The sequence below is a fragment of the Labrus mixtus genome, chromosome 24 (assembly GCF_963584025.1).
Source record: "Labrus mixtus chromosome 24, fLabMix1.1, whole genome shotgun sequence".
Lineage (NCBI taxonomy): Eukaryota > Metazoa > Chordata > Actinopteri > Labriformes > Labridae > Labrus > Labrus mixtus.
Window position 1 is genome coordinate 7,603,999 of NC_083635.1, and position 16,348 is coordinate 7,620,346.

Sequence of the window (16,348 nt, forward strand, 5' to 3'; positions counted from 1 at the left end):
GACCAATCATGTTGCTGCCAGAGCTAATACGACAGTGTTTGATTGGTAGGTTGCCTATACTAACCTGGCGCCACAAAAAAAAACATTGACCAGCGATTTAAAAACTCTCTTAACAAACCTGTTGGGCATTGACTGAAGTTCAAAATGGCAGTAAGGGCACTTACAATGAATAGTTTTTTTTTTCAAGCCAATTTGTTGGGGGGATAAAATAGATGCTGTAATAGCTTGTAGCTTAAAAGTGGCTGAATGCTAATGTTAGCTTTGTTCTGATGGTAGCAAGTGGGATATCAAATGTTTTTTTTAACTCGTAAAATGGCTCAATGTTTCTCTAGATTTTTCAGGATCCATTGGCTGTGTAGTTTCTTATCAATGGGGAAGCTCTGGGTAGAAAACACAATGACAAGTTCTTAGCTTCCCACCCAAATTTGTGATGTCACGGGGTCAGGAGCATATGAGGTCAGCTGACTTGAGTTGGAAAAGTGAACTCAAGTAACAAATACAATGTTAATTGTTGGGTTAATGTATGTTTCTCCAGCTCTGGCAGTAAGAAGTAGAAACAGCCAATGCAGGAACATTGGAAATGAGTGGGGAAATATACGGTTATATCTTAGTCATCTTGTGCTCTTTGAGTCCATTAAACAGCTGGGACAAACTGTTCAGAAAACTATCCTCAGGGTTACCATGCCAGCATTAGAAAAACACCACTCAAAGATGTTGACGCATTCAAGGTGACGCGAGGTAGAATAATACAGGACCTTCTTTATTAATCAGACATTTCAGTGTGCAAAGAATTAGCAGACCGTCGAAAACTTTGAGGTAGCAGATACAACTCGATGGTGTCTCTTTTGGGGCTTTCTTGGAGACGAGGAAGCACTTGTCTCTTTTCCGAGCTGTGTCTGTTGTGAGCACACTTGACACAGCTCTGCTCACACAGTGCTGAGAAAACACCCCACGGGTGTTTCAAAAGTGCGAGCCTCTCGGAAACTTGCAAAGTTGTGAATGATTTGAACAAGGCTGGTGCAGCATGTGATATGCATGGTACTCGGCTCAACGTCGTGTTAGATCATCATTCAAGAGTTTTATGATGGAATGGATGTTTTATTGCTGAAGAGCTTGCTTGCCTGTCTGAGTGGTTTAAAATGAAGATTGCTTCTTAAAATTTGCATGCAATTCCGTTTTTTTTTGTGTCCTCTCGATTAGACAGGCCAGCCATTCCTTCGAACGATTTAAATTCAAATTCTTGTCACCGAGTTTGATTGGTAAACTGAATCATGGATAAGCTGATTAAGGTTTCTGAAAGGGCGGAATGAGCTGTATAGTTTTCACATTGTCAACAAATTGCATGCAAAGACAAAAAAAAAACCCACAATGCTTACTCTGAGTGTGCCACCAAAGCCTGAGCATCACAGTTCCAAGCTAATTGTAGTTAAGAAGTTACATTGCAATGGCAAGGAGAAACGTTCTATAACAGGCAGAAACTTCAAATAGAACCAGACTCATGTTGAACATCCATTAGCCGCAGCTGTGTTGGGAAGTGTCAATGGAAGATTTGAAGCATGCTTAACTATCGTTTGTTGGGTCTCGTTGGAAATGCAACAGATTGTGGAATTTGGAGTTCCTTCACTCCCGGGAAAAAGAATGATGTACACAGCTGGCCCTTTGGTCTGCATTTTCCAGTCAAAATTGTGGCCAATGGGCAGCCATTGTTGAGCTTTATAATCTATGGAAAAGAGTGAGGGAGACAAGGAAGTGAATGTGTTGTTGGGATTGGAAATGGCAGTTTGACAGTAATGTTCAAAGTACAGCAACTAGCTGATTTACTGCTTTACCATTTGTATAGGGCTAATTTATTGGGACAGAGACAGATGGAAATAATGGATGAACCAAGACATATATGTGAACATGCCTTTAAACGAGTAAAGGAAGCAAGTTTTTAAAATAAATGTGGGAAAATGAGAACCCACGCTCTAGTAATTATATCTCCAGGACATGTTTTTATGGTCATGTCCATCTTAATAAAGGAATCTATCGCTCAGTGCAACAGCATGTCCTGTATTTATATATCTGTGCTTTTTTATAACGATATGGACCTGTGGATCTGAAATAAAGTATAAAGTAAAACAAGTATGACTCAATGTTTTTCTTTCAAAGTCCTCAAACCACAGATCTCTTTGGCATTAAGAGAATAAAGTTTCCTAACAGATATAACTTTTGAGCATGAATAAGGAAGGGAGATTACAAGATTAATACAATGTTAAAAAAAAAAGAGAGAAAGATTCCTCTTTCAGAGAGTGTGAAACTTAAAGTTCTACAGGATCAACTCCAAACTGACCAAAGAGAACTTACACTCTATTTCACAGTGGTTTGCCGTAAGCCTAAACATGCATCAAAGCTGTGTCGGGCCAATTTGAAGTCTTCAGGAAGAGCTGACTTGCAAGGATTTCCTTCTGCAGTCAGCAGACCTGAGCCCCACTGAGCATCTATTTGGAAGGAGATGAGGGAAAATGGACTGTTTTGGAATATTTTGAAACCCCGGAACGTCTCGATTACTGCCAAAGATTGCAACGCGAGAACTTGACGATTAACTTACATGACATGAAAACTGTCCACTAACACTTATTTGTTCCCTGAAATACCTCAATACTTTTTTTAATTGGAGTAGTGTGTCAATATTGTATTTAATAAAATCTAGAGTTACATCTACTGTGAGGAAGCGTTATTTAAAATATCTGTTTTCAGACTTAAAATGCTAAATGTGCCATAAAACACAACTTCTTATCTGATCTTTTTAGGTCATACCAACATGGTACCTATTCACCTATATGCAGATGATGGTGGTAAGTTCAAGTACCCTTGATTGCCCTAAATTGAATGTTTGACATGAACCCAAAGTTCCTCACAGTAGCTTTAAAGGTCAGCTATTGTGCAAAATACACTTTAACATGGTTTTCTAGCACTTATAAGTGTCGCTAGCCTGTCTGCTAACCCCCCAGTTATGAGAAAAGTGGGCCTTTTCCCTTATTGATAGGACAGCTGAAGAGAGACTGGAAATGTTGGGAGGTGAGAGTGGAGGATTACATAAAGCAAAGGACCAAGGTCAGATTTGAACCCAAGGCCAATGCAATATGGACTACAGGCTCCGTATATTGGGTGCACAACATAACCGCTAGGATATTGGCGCCTCAGTGCTCATAATGATCTTTAAACTACTCCAAACTGTTTATTTTTGCTTTGTTTCCTTCAGGGTATATTTTATTAGTTGTGGATTCAGATTCCTGCCTCCAGGGCTGACCTTTACTTTAATGCTTAATCACTAAACTAATCCCAATTTGACTTGTTTATGTTTTTAAAGTCAGCTGAATTGAGTGCAAAAAAAACAGAATGTGAGCATCTCTCCCAGTGGCCTCAGCATTTTGGGCTTGGTGACAATGATACATTGTGATCAGTTAATTAATATTGCAGTGTCTTTATAATGTGTCTGCTCTTCCAGATAACAGTGGAGTTGTAATAGCCCTGAGCAGATTTTTAGAGGCCACACATGCTAATTCTCCCGACGGTATGAACCAATCTGTGTTGTATTTCAGAGACAGACCTCAAATTTTGGCTGAAAGAAACAACAACATTATTCCATTGGATTGTTGACCAAAGTCAACGTCATCTTTTGCGTCACCACATCTCTATTTTTAAAGCCATTATCTACGATGAACTTCAGGGCCTTCTGAAACCTATGTAAGAAAAGGGTTTGATGGTGTTTTGATCCACTTTTAGAGGGTTTGTGTGATCTGCAGTGCCACAGAAAACACTACAGATCTCGAGGCCTCCAATTAGAGCAGTGTTCTTGGCTGCCACTGCTGTAATTGTCTGGCTACTATTTAGTCAGCAGAGTCCTCATTAAAAACAAGTTTAGCTCAATCGTGAACATCATTTTCAGATCAAATAAGTTTGCAGTGATATAATTGCCCTTTACTCTAAGGAGCCAAAATACTTCATTTTAAGTATATACTGTTTATTTTACTCGACCCCATCTACAACCCTGTGACAACACAGAATTAATTTCAGAATGACATTTCCATCTTTTCGGGCCGACCGATATTGGAGTTTTGGGGCCGATACCAATATCGATAATGGGGAGAGAAAATATCCGATACCGATATATCGGCCGATATCTTTCTTAGATCTATGTTCAATCTGTAGAGATAGACAGATATAGATAACAACATTTATTATGTTGATCCCTCAAACGCTTGTGGAAAAGATAGTATATAGTAGACAACATGGTCACTCAACTCGGAAGTAACTGCGCATGTACGTGCATCACTGCTTGACACTCTTGAGAGTGATAATGCTTGTAGTAATCCATATAGCACACTATGTGGGTGACAGCCAAAAAGAGAACTGCCAGAGTAATACAACAATACTCAAATAAAATGCTATTTGACTGGTAAATAAATCTTGTAATATAGACACATATCTGCAATAACATTATCCGATTTCAATTATCACTTAATATGCTAACATCGGCCGATATTATCGGTATGTTGATAAATCGATCGGGCTCTACCAACTTTAGAATACCTTCCCTTTGTCTGATAATAAACCTCTGCTTCTCTCAATTTTGTTTTTGTTTTTGTCACATCACAACTCTAAAAAAGAACTGATTTAATCCACTGTTCAATCTTGTTTAATCAAGTAGAGGTGGCTCAGATTGGTGTGAAAGAACGATGTGGTGTCTTTGTTTGTGTCACTTACCCTCAGCTGTATTCACTCTACAAACAGTGATGATGTCAGATATGTTTCTTACAATCTCTTGGCAGCACACTCACAACTGACACATCCAATTAAGGCACCGTTTTGTTTTTCCTTATACTGCAGCATTTCAAAAATAAATAAATCCATTTCTAAAACATAGAAACAGACAAACAAAACCTGGCAGTAATAGAAGAAAGCCACTGATAAGTCACCATTTTCTTACCATTTTGAAAAGGAGAAGATCCAATCTCTTATGTCAAGCGTGGCCAGATGGGACTACATGTCCTTGCACAAATGAGAACAACCCATGCAAAACAGATGTTACAAAACCAAACAAGACCATAAAGCTGTTAAAATACTTTCTTTTTAAAGGTCCCGTGAGGAACCTTGGGTTTGCATAGATGTCGTTGCCCCCTGTGGACAACATAGTAGCTACCTCTGCGCTTGGCTTGCACTGTGCATTGGAATTGTGAGTTCCCAAAGACTTTTGAGGCAAAGAAATGGGTTCTTATTCGGGCCCGACTGAATTTTGGGGCCAATGCCGATATCTCTTTTGGGGAGTAAAAAAATCTGATACAGATATGTCGGCCGATATCTTTCTTAGATCCGTAAATCGACGTGATTCGAGTGTCAACATCTGCTAAACAATATTTAACCTTTGAAAAAATATTGTCCCAATTCCCGGGGAGTGAAGAGAAAATACTTGACTACCTGGTTGGTTTTTAGGACATACACATTATTACTTACAGTTGGTGGTCATTGTAGGCTACCTTCAGCGTCTTTGTTGCCATGCAGAAATTTGGATGCACATGTAGGAAAACATGGTGTTTCCATTTAATATTGGACATTTTACGCCAATGCAACCTCCTTTTCTTGGCATCAAATAATCAGTGGGTGAGAATTGAGTGTAACCACATTACAGTGCAACAAAGAAGCCAATGTGAATGACAGCATATTCTCGTCTGATTCCCATTTTCACTGATGCTGAATAAATGTCAGGCTAATTGCTTGAAGGTGGATCTCAACAATGTTCTGCTAGTTTTCCTGAAAGCAGCTGTTGTCCACCATGCAGTGACACGAACCCCGAGAAAAATAAAATGAAAGGCCGTCCAGATTTCAAGACCTTCAAGCAGTGTCCAAACGCAAAAGGTTGTAAATGCGCTCGGAGGCTGTGTTAGTGTGATAGTGTCAGCCAGAAATCCTCAGTCCATCTGTGATAACTAATTATGTCAGCGTCAGCAGCTAATTAGAAAAGGGGGGAAAAAAATGTGGAAATGCCAGATGCCGAATGCCCAGATCAATCAGCATGGAATATAAAGCTGCTGCAAGGTTTGTTAATTCTCTTTAGGACCCATAAGCTCGCGCAGATCTAGTTTGAGAGTTCAGAACTTTTGCTTAAAACATGTCTGGATATGTCTGAATCAAAACACCGGCTCGGAAAATTGAGAGCTTTCCATACTTCTGCCCCCTTTTTTCTTCTTCTTTTGGATCAATTGTGCAGAAAAAAAAGAGCGATATGTAAGATTGCTTTTTTTTTTTCCGCCAGGCTACTATTATCCGAAACAGAATCAGCACTGAAAGTTTCCCCCATTAATCATTACAGCGAGCACTCAGTTTCTCCTGCACATACTGGCTGTACAACCCACACACACAAATACACACTCGAAAGCAATGGCTGGAACACAGGAAATGCTAGCTGAAAATAATATGAGGACATATTGCCATATTGCTCTCAGACAGGCCCCAGAGACAAATAACTGCGCGCATACAACAAGCTCCCCGCCGTGCCATTGAGTTGCCAAACTGATCACAGCGAGGACCGGGGGGGTGGGTCAGCATGGTCGGAAAAGCTAATCCAAAAGGTGCGTAGGTGGAGCGTGGAGAAAAAGAGAAGCGAGGGGATTCTTCACTTTAAAACGCCAGTCATCAAAATCCTGTGCAAACACAAAGACAAGTTGGTGCAATTGATTTTTCAGATTTTGAAACTTGACACTGATGAACTCATTACTACTTTAAAGTTTAATAACTTTTAAGTAATTACACCAATAACTGCAGGGCCCTGATTTTGGCACAATGTGTATTCAAACGTGGATGTTTTATTCAAATTCAAAAAGAAGAAACATGCATTTCTACCTTGGATAGCCCTAGGAGTATGGACTTTTTGGAAGCACCAGTTTGGGGCCCCAGGCCAGTAGTGGGGGGCCACCAACGGCTGACAAACTTAAACCAAAGCATTGCCTCGAATTGTGCACATTTTGCAACGACAGTCGGAGACCTCCCTAAGGGGGCCCCATCTGACAGAACTGCGAAGCGTCGCAGCATTATTCCTGTGAAAGTTTGTCAATGAAGGAAAATTAAGAGTTATAGAGGAATATCCATTGGGAGGGACGCACCACCAACTCCGTCATGAGAATCGCGACCCAGATTTCTGATATTTTTTCAACCAATCGGATATATCGAATGAAGAATAGTGCAGTTTGGACTTCAAATGGTACAAAACATATGACAGAATTAAAAAAATGGAACAAAACCAACAGTTTTAAGAGCGCTTAATAGACTTTTTACACCTTGTCACATGTTCGCGAAAACGGCACCGCGACCCACTTTTGGGTCCCGACCCACCAGTTGAGAACCACTGGAATAGATGTCATTGATAATGGAAATGAAATACAGAAAAAATAACAGCTAACTTTTCCAAGGAACCTTGTCGACAATGTTAAGGCTTAATACAACCACATCACACGATAAACCTTGAAGAAAATGTCTTAAAAAAGGATGAGTTGCACTCTTAAAAAATGTCCATACTGCAGATTGTTACAGTCTGCTGCAATAACTTATCATGCCAAACAACGCAGCAGAACAAGACAGGCTTTTATTTCCAAAGCTCTGTTTTAGTGATTAATTGATAGAGTTTTGTTGCCGGAGGAAACATAAAATACTTACAACGAAAGCAAGCTCCAAAACATGGCTGAGACAGCTTGTTCTGGCCAATATTGTGTGTTTGTGTGGATGGTAAAGGAATCTAGGGGGGATATGCTTTCATCCCTTATCCAGTTGTCCTAGTTGGAAAACAACAAAAGAGTGTAACACACTGTAGCACCTTCTAAATATTGGCTTGGATGTAGCGTCGGCACATTGGTATGTGTGAAGGTATTAGTGGTGTGAGGTTTCATCTGTGTCGGTGCAAAATGATCAAACATAGTGTAAAACCTGTCTCCATGGCAATGTGAATCAAGAGACTCCAGACGGCAAAGTGTTTTTTTTTCCACCAGGGATAATCACCACTTGTTTAGGTCTTTTACAATTATGTGAATGACAGCATCTTATTATCGTATTCACTAGTGCTGAAGTTTTTTTTGTTTATTACCGAATGCTGGCGTCTTGTACCATGCAGAATTATCCCAGAGTGACAATAAAATGAGTCTTAAGCTGCACTGTTGTCGTGTTGCTCAGACTGTAATTACAGGCAGCGTATAGCAAGAGAGGGAAAAAAAACTGTTATTCTGAAATGCAAATTTTAAAACTGTTGCAATATCTCTTGCATGAAAAAAAAAAATGGCAACATCCGAGTTAAATATCTCTTTTATCCTGTTACGTTTGATGTAAATATTCTCACTTGTTAAAGCTGCTCTGATCAATGTTTTATATCATTTTTTTAAATGTCAACATGTTTTCTGGAAATTTCACTCGTGTCCCCTTTTGGTTCTGTTCAGACTTTTAGGGTGTTTGAATTTCGGTTGGGGTCTTGATCCAGTCCCTCTGCATGTGATATTGTGATTTCAAGGAAGCCATTTTTGCGCCAAAAAGCTTAACTGCCAATTTCCGCAGGCACCACGCCCCACTGGGTCTGCCCACCAATGCCAGCTTAATGTTGTGTATAAGCTGTAACGCAACAATTCACCACTAGCCGGAGCTGTTTGGTCCTGTTAACGGGGACTTCTCTCCCTGCTCTACTCCCAAAATATAAACCAGCCCAGGTAAACTGAAATATTACCTCCGATGAAAAGCAATGCAGCACAGGCATGCGGACGTTATCCTACAAGAAGAACCAAAGGTACTAGCAATGCTAATGTTAGCCACACTTGAACAAACCGATTGAGTACCGCCCGTTCCAGCAGAAAATCTCAAATAAATAGGTCGTGGACAGTGGTTTAATAAATCCAGTGTTTTCCTACTTGTACACTAGTCATACTGTAGATTTCCATTAAAATTGACAGGGGGAAATGAGTCGCTCAGAACATCCCTACTTGTGTCTGTAAGTAAACTGAACGACAAAAGGAAGCTTTCTTGTCTTGATGCATTTATTTTTTGTCCCCAGTCAGTCTATAGAATAATGATTTGATAAATCCCCCTCTGCGCCTCCACCTGAGAGGGCACTTGTCTCGCCCTGAACATGCCGGTTGTCAAATATTGGCTCTACTTCCTTTTGTCTCACCAGACACTTGATGTGGCCTTGAGAGCGAGTGCATGCTGTTCTTGAAAAAAAAAAAAAAAAGCTTCTGATGTTTATACATTTGCGAAAGCTAGCAAAAACCCACCGTGAAAAAAATATCAAATAATCCACAGTGTTTCTCTTTAGCCGACTCAAGTGGCATGACATGTGAAAGGTATGTGTATGCATTTATAGTGGGCGGTTGCACTGTGTACACTATGTATATATTTTTGCTGTTACAGTCAATTAAGTATGGCTCTGTTGTAGGCTCCACTCTTCTGATGATCCGTGCAGATTAAAGCAAACACCACTAATTATTTGCAAATGATATTTGAGCTGGGACAGCGACTAAACGCGCTGACAAACAGGCAGTGGAAAAGAGCACGAGTGTACAAATTCAATGTTTGCGCGGAGCTTTAGAATTCAGTGTGACAACAAGAACACACACACACACAAAAAAAGTGCCAGATCTGTACGCTACCTTTTAAACAAAAACAGATCTATTAATAGCTCTTGTCAGTGGTTTTCTATTTTGGAGTGCAACTCAGGACCCCCTGCAAAGGTGTCCTGGGACCAAAATTGGACACATCTCGAAGACCGAACTACTGATGCTAACATTTTGTGAAGCCGGGGTTGACACATGCCCGCACACACACACATACACACACACACACCCTGCGGGAGGGCACGCTCGAAGGGCTCATCCAATCTGTCAGCGTTCTGCCAGCATGCTCCCCTCTCCCTCTGCGACATGACCTGCACGCAAACAGAAGCTTTTACCAAATAATCACATTGTACGGCTTTGTTATGTTCCTGTCATTCCACCGCAGAGGCTTTCTTAGTTTGTTTCAGCATCAATACTTGTCACGTAAACGATCAAATGCTTCTTGCAGTGAGGAAAAACATGGTTCTAACTGTTCATCAGCATGATATAATGTCATTTCCCTGCATGTATAATGGTAGTTTGGAGGCATCTAGGGCACTATGGAGGCTAAAAAAAAAAAAAGTCATGGAAATTTCGAAGTTAAGCTTTAGTATTTAATATGGGATAAAAATACCAGAGTATGATCAAAAGTTAAAAAGGTTCAGGCCAATTTGCATTAAAAGTTAATGTGAAAGTCAAGATGACTCAAAAGGAGTCTCAAATGACTGAGTTCAGAGTTCTGGCAAATAGAAAGTGACGTTTGTGCCTCATAGAATCTAAATAATATTGTGTTTACGATCAATTTTGGATTTACTAACATGTATAAATCAGTGTTTTTTTCTAATTGCGACAACATTTTTTTGTGAATCAGTAAAAACTTGGATTAAAGCTCCTTTGAGCAAGGGTAGGGTTCGGGTAGTTTTGGCGCCCCCCCAGTGGACAAAGTTGTACACCTCATCTCTTTACTGATCTAGTCCTGTACATATTTAAGTAGTATTTTCTGACAGTAAATCTCATCCTACTCTCTTTAAACGTCAATGTGTATGGCAAGCCCTTTTAACATTAAATCATTAGCGGTAATAGCAATTGTAGATATCAGTAATTTATTTTTGACATGTAAGACTTCCAAGCTGACATATCCACAATGTAATTTTCAATAGCAACAATTCTAATTAAATATATCTACAATTAAATTTTCACTAGTGGTCGAAAATGTCATTTCAACAATATATTTGTAACATGTAAAAAATGGTTTTGCAGATATCTTGTAAAAACTTGTAAAAACTAGATGGCTACTTGTCAGCCAGACTGCTTTAATGTTAAAACAGCTTGCCATACAATGCATCACTCATTCAAAATGACTGTATAGAATTAATTGAACTTCTGGCAGGATGTCTCATTGGGTTTTGTAGGTGATATAGAGACAGCATTGTTCAATTCAGTCTGTTTTATAACCATCAAAAAACTCCACTTTTGGGCTTTAAAAAGGAAGCCGGGTTTATGAGAATTGTGGTATTCAGAGCCTTTCACCATTCAGTTAACATTGTCTGATCAAGTTTTTATGACCCGAATTCTAGTGCTGAAATCCGATTCAGCCGTCAATAGTGTTGGCACCACAGTAGAAGATATGTGATGTTAATTCAATGTGTGTCTTTCACATTTAAGTTTAAAGAGGAGCCTTTAGTGTTGGGGAATTCGACCTAGTAGCTTCAAAAAATATTACGAGCAAAGAGTCTGCAGCAGGAAATATCAGCCTACATTAGCTTGAAAGTAACACTCATTTCTGTACTTCAGTGTCACACTGCACTGAGTTATTTTCAGATGGTCTCTGGCCAAGCACAAAAAATGGCTGAGAGCACACACACCCAGCAATTTGGAGAGAACACAATTAGCTGATGTGCTGCCGATGACCTACAGTGTGTTATTTTCACCTGACCTCAGTGGCATGCATTTTTATGTGATGTACAACAAAATAAAGTGAAAGAAGGGACTTTAAACCAAAGCTTGATACATTAAAATCAATGATAATGATGCATATGTATTCTATATTTCTTCTTCTGTACGTTGAATTCCTTGGCCAATAATTTAAAACATGTCTTGAGTATCTTATTTTGAAAATGCATTGCATCACATAGAAAGATTAAAGAGGACATATGATACCCCTTTTCCACCTTTTCAAACAGTCCCCTGTGGTCAAAATATAACATGAATCAAGCACCAGAGGAGGTTTGTGACCCTGTATAAACTAGCTCTCTCAGAACGCTCCGTTTTGGTGTGTGTGTCTCTTTAAATGCAATGAACCCCCCTGAGTTTTACCGGTAGACATCACTCCTCTATAGCGAGAATAAAAATGGTCGACCTGTGCATAAAGTTTTGTTTTAGGCTGGGGTTGGAGTCCATGGGTGGAGATACCAGGGGAGGGGAGGGGATTTTTTTTTTACCAGAATCCCACTGTGACATCACAAGGAGAGCACATTTGAAACAGAGCATTTTTCTCATTTTTATGCAGACCACAAACAAAGGACTGGATGGATTTATTTCACATTTTGTGGGTCTGTAGACACTCAGGTTACCCAAATATGTGTTCAAAAACACTGAAGATGTGGATTTTTCATAATATGCCCCCTTTAATGTAAGTATGTATGATGCAACCAATTTAAATTGGCTCAGAGGTTTAATGTCCCCAGCCAGATGTGTTTGGGGATGCAGAGTAGCTCTGAGGCAGAACATCTGACTGCAGATCAGGAGGCATGTGGTCCTGGAAAAATAGCATAGCCGCTCATGTTTAATGAGGTTTTCCCTAGTCGTCAGCCCTGGGTGGTTACCCATGTGGCCATACCTATACAGCATACTTAACCCATACCCGTGTGAGGGCTTCATTTTCTCATATACTACAAAGAGAGATTCATGACAAATCCTTCATTTATCTCGCCCTCTTGTTGTTTCCAAAGTAAACTTTTTTTTGTCTAGCATGCTTGTCTGTCAAGACTTTTAATTTCACACCGATTCAAAAAATTATTACACAGCAAGCAACAACATGATAGCTTGTCAACTGCGTGTAACGTCCCCTGAGTTTTCTTATCTATCTAATGACATTTCTCATAGATTATCCATCAAATCAAAACAAAAATACCCGGGCAACCACGCATAACATTGCTATTCTAAAATTGCCACCCAACTTGTATTAGTTTGTGCATCAAAATTTCACGCAAGCAACATTTTGTTGGCACTTGGAAATTCCATCATACGCTGACGTTTGAATCAACAAATCAGCAGGGTTGATGCAAGATATAGATTACTGGCGAAACACCCTGTGAGAAGTTCTCCAAGATACTTTTTTTTCTTCTCACTCAGTCATGCAGAGACTACTAAATATTAAAAGTAAGTGTGAACTTCATTAAAGCAGCCAAGTCCAACTTCAGTGCAAGACCTGGATGGCATCCAAAGTCATCTCTCAGTGGATAAATCAGAGTTAATAAACGCTGTGGTATACCCCAAACTCATTCTTTTTAAAGGACCATTCCTTTATTTTTCAGCTTAGACCTTGTCTTTATATGTTTAGATGTGTGTATGACGAGGAGATTCCAGCAGTTTGCTCTATAAACAGCCAAACTATGGCTGTAATGGTTACAATACAATCCTATGGGGCGATTAACGGCCATAAAGTCAAGTCCTCTGAAGGTGGATGGCTCCAAAAAAGTCCTTTGGGGCAATCACTAGCCATACAATTAAATCTGCAAAAAGTGCTTGTTTTTGCATCCGACATGACCTAATCACCCTTCCAAAACCTTGAGGTTAACCAATAGCCTAGCATGTTGTTCCACCAATAAGCCCTGTTAAGCACTGCAACTATCATCCCATTCCGACAACTAGTCCCACTGCTTACAACAGAAAACATCCCTTTGTTGGCTCAGCCTGTATCGCCCAATGGATCACGTCCAATTTCAAACCATTTCAGTCTTGCAGAAGGTATCTACCCCTTGCTTCTCGTTCTCTTTTCAGCAGTTTCCTCGTTCTCAAACAAATAGGGATGGCAATCAATACCAATTGCCATATCTACATTTTCCAAAACCAGACCAACATTTTTATAGTCTACTTCCTGCAACAAGCCTCCTCAACCATCTCAGAGTAAGAGTTTTATTTGCCAGTCCAAATACTGTAGGGAACTAAGAATATCAGTCTGAGCCTTGATTCTAATTGCCCCAAAGGATTATATTGTAGCCGTTGCAGCCATTTTTAAAAGGATATTAACCTATTTGTCATTCAAACAACACAATACCTAAAAATAGATTGGGGAAAAGGCGGGAAATACTCATTGGGGGGTAAAACTGACTGCAGCACTTTGTGCAGGGTTCATTGCATAACGAGGTCAGAACTGTTGATCCAGCATGTGTTTAATGCATCATCTCCATCTGAAGAAAGCTTTATTGGCAACGCACTCATACATAACATGCGCCCCAATCAAAATTAATGATTGCAGCCTGTTTGTGGCTATTATTGCCAGATGAATGCGGACATTTGTTAACCCTGGGTGTCCGTTACAGAGACGCATGTAAACACGTCTTTAATTTTAAGTGGTGTCAATAAGTTGACCTTTTGCTTTGTGAGTTCTGCATGGTTGATTTACTAGTTCTTGCAGGGGCAGGCACTCTTAACATGTGCTGATACTTGAATACAAATGTAGATTTTGCCTTTGAGATCACAGGATGATGAGGTTAAGTTTGATTAATACTCACCCTGGAAAAAAAAAAAATAATAAGTCATCTATCTGCCAGACTCAAGCTTTTGCTCCCATGAGCTATCTCCTATTAGCATATCATTCCTCCCCTCTCCCCCCTCCATGCTCCCTTTGATACGCCACAATTTTGTTTCAAAGAGAGCCGCAGAAACTTTCCAAATTGAAGTTTCGGTCAAGATTCATTCCTTATCTGTGGCCCTAAGGAAACAGCATACTTCTGTAAACTCGCCATGTATCTTGATTTACATGGGAATTTAAATGGTAAACTGTTCCAATTTTGAATTTGCACGATTGTCTTTACTTGAGGGGAGGAGTTATGAATGATTGTAACGGCAGTTCTGATCATATTTATCCATTTGTTTTGATCTTTCTTTCAAGGAACTCATCCATAAAGCTTATTATATTAGCCTTCTTCTTCTGAACATGCTTATGAACGAGGCGATGAAAGAGACTCTAGTCTGTGATCTGGGATCAGCCGACTTAATAAAGCCTGCGAAACACAGTTCAAAATCACTCCCCAACTAATTATAATCCCTTTTGTAATCATCTGGCGTTCTATCGACTTGAAGCCGGGGCTACAATAGCGGCTCCTGTGATTGTGTGACACTCTTGGAGATTTGATGGATTGGGCGTATGGGAGCAAGCCCGAACATGCAGGTTGATTGAAAAAGTGGCCAGTCAGCAATTTTGAGCACTTTAACAATTAGACAGCATGTGTATGTGTGTGTGTTTAGTTCTTTTGTGTATGTGCCATGCATATGGGGAGGTTTGAGTGTGAACACAGGGATGTTCATGAATTTATTTATTAGGCTTGTGTGTGTGTTTGTTCCTTCAGAGGCCCTTGGGTTCTCCGTACATACATTACATCTTATTTAATAAAAGCTTGATTAATTACAGCGACATGCCCTCTTTGTCAAATTCCAGGCCCATAATATAAAACAAGTCGTTATGCACATTACTGTAATTAGCCGTAAAAATGCAAGTTATTTCCCATTATAAGAAGCAATAATTGCAAGCTGAATACACTTAAAGTATGTGTCTCTAGGAAAACAAGCAGCCAGGCTTGAATGTAAACGGGAATTGTTCAAAAGACACTGCGAGCACAGGGCGTTTGCTATTTTAATTGCAAATGCTTCCGCTGTCGGCTCCTGTGACGACTTTATGGATGCAGATATGCAAACAATGCACCGCCTCGAGATGAAAAGCTGCATATTGTCCGTTTTTCTGTGGTAAAGAAATTTGCATTCCAAGCGTGGAAGCCGCAGCTCATACTGTGATTTGATATGAGGTGACTGATGGTGTTGCATGTAAGGGAGAAAATGGATGGGATAACAACTGCGTAGTGTAGTGTAGCGTAGTCCTGTGTGGCTACATGTGTTTGTGGACAAAGAGTGTGTATTGGAGCTGATAGACTCGTACAGTACACTTCAATCTGCCTGTGCGGAGTCATATATATATTAAATAGCAGCCCAGACGGAGATCAAAAAGCAGGATCAGCAGACTTGATCTCCTTTTGACTGTTTCATATTCCGTTTCATCCTCTATCCCCGACCACATTCCACCCCTCCCTCCCTTCCCCAGACCTGCTCTTCTTTCTGTGATCTGCAGACTGTGGCCATGGGAACTCCCAGCGCTTGCTTTGATCACTAGTTTTATTTGTTTTCACGAGCACGATCAATGGGAAATCGAGCGTGCGGACCCGGTCGGACCGGAGCGGTTGCGGATTGGGTCATGGTCTCTGCGAGTTGACTCATTTCCAGTTACATCACCTCCGGAGGCAGCGAACTCCCAGTCCAATATGGGAAACTTTTCATTTACTTTTTTAGACTTGTAGTACACTTTCTCAGTCTCTATTGGAGTCAGTCCAAAAAGACTGTGTTGGAAACAAGTTAAATGTCCTCTAAAATAGTCACTTTAAATGTAATCAAAGGGGCCACTACTCCAATCGAGTCGCTTGAAAAGTGATTGAAAGATGAATGGAAAGTATGCGGAAGCAAATTTAGAA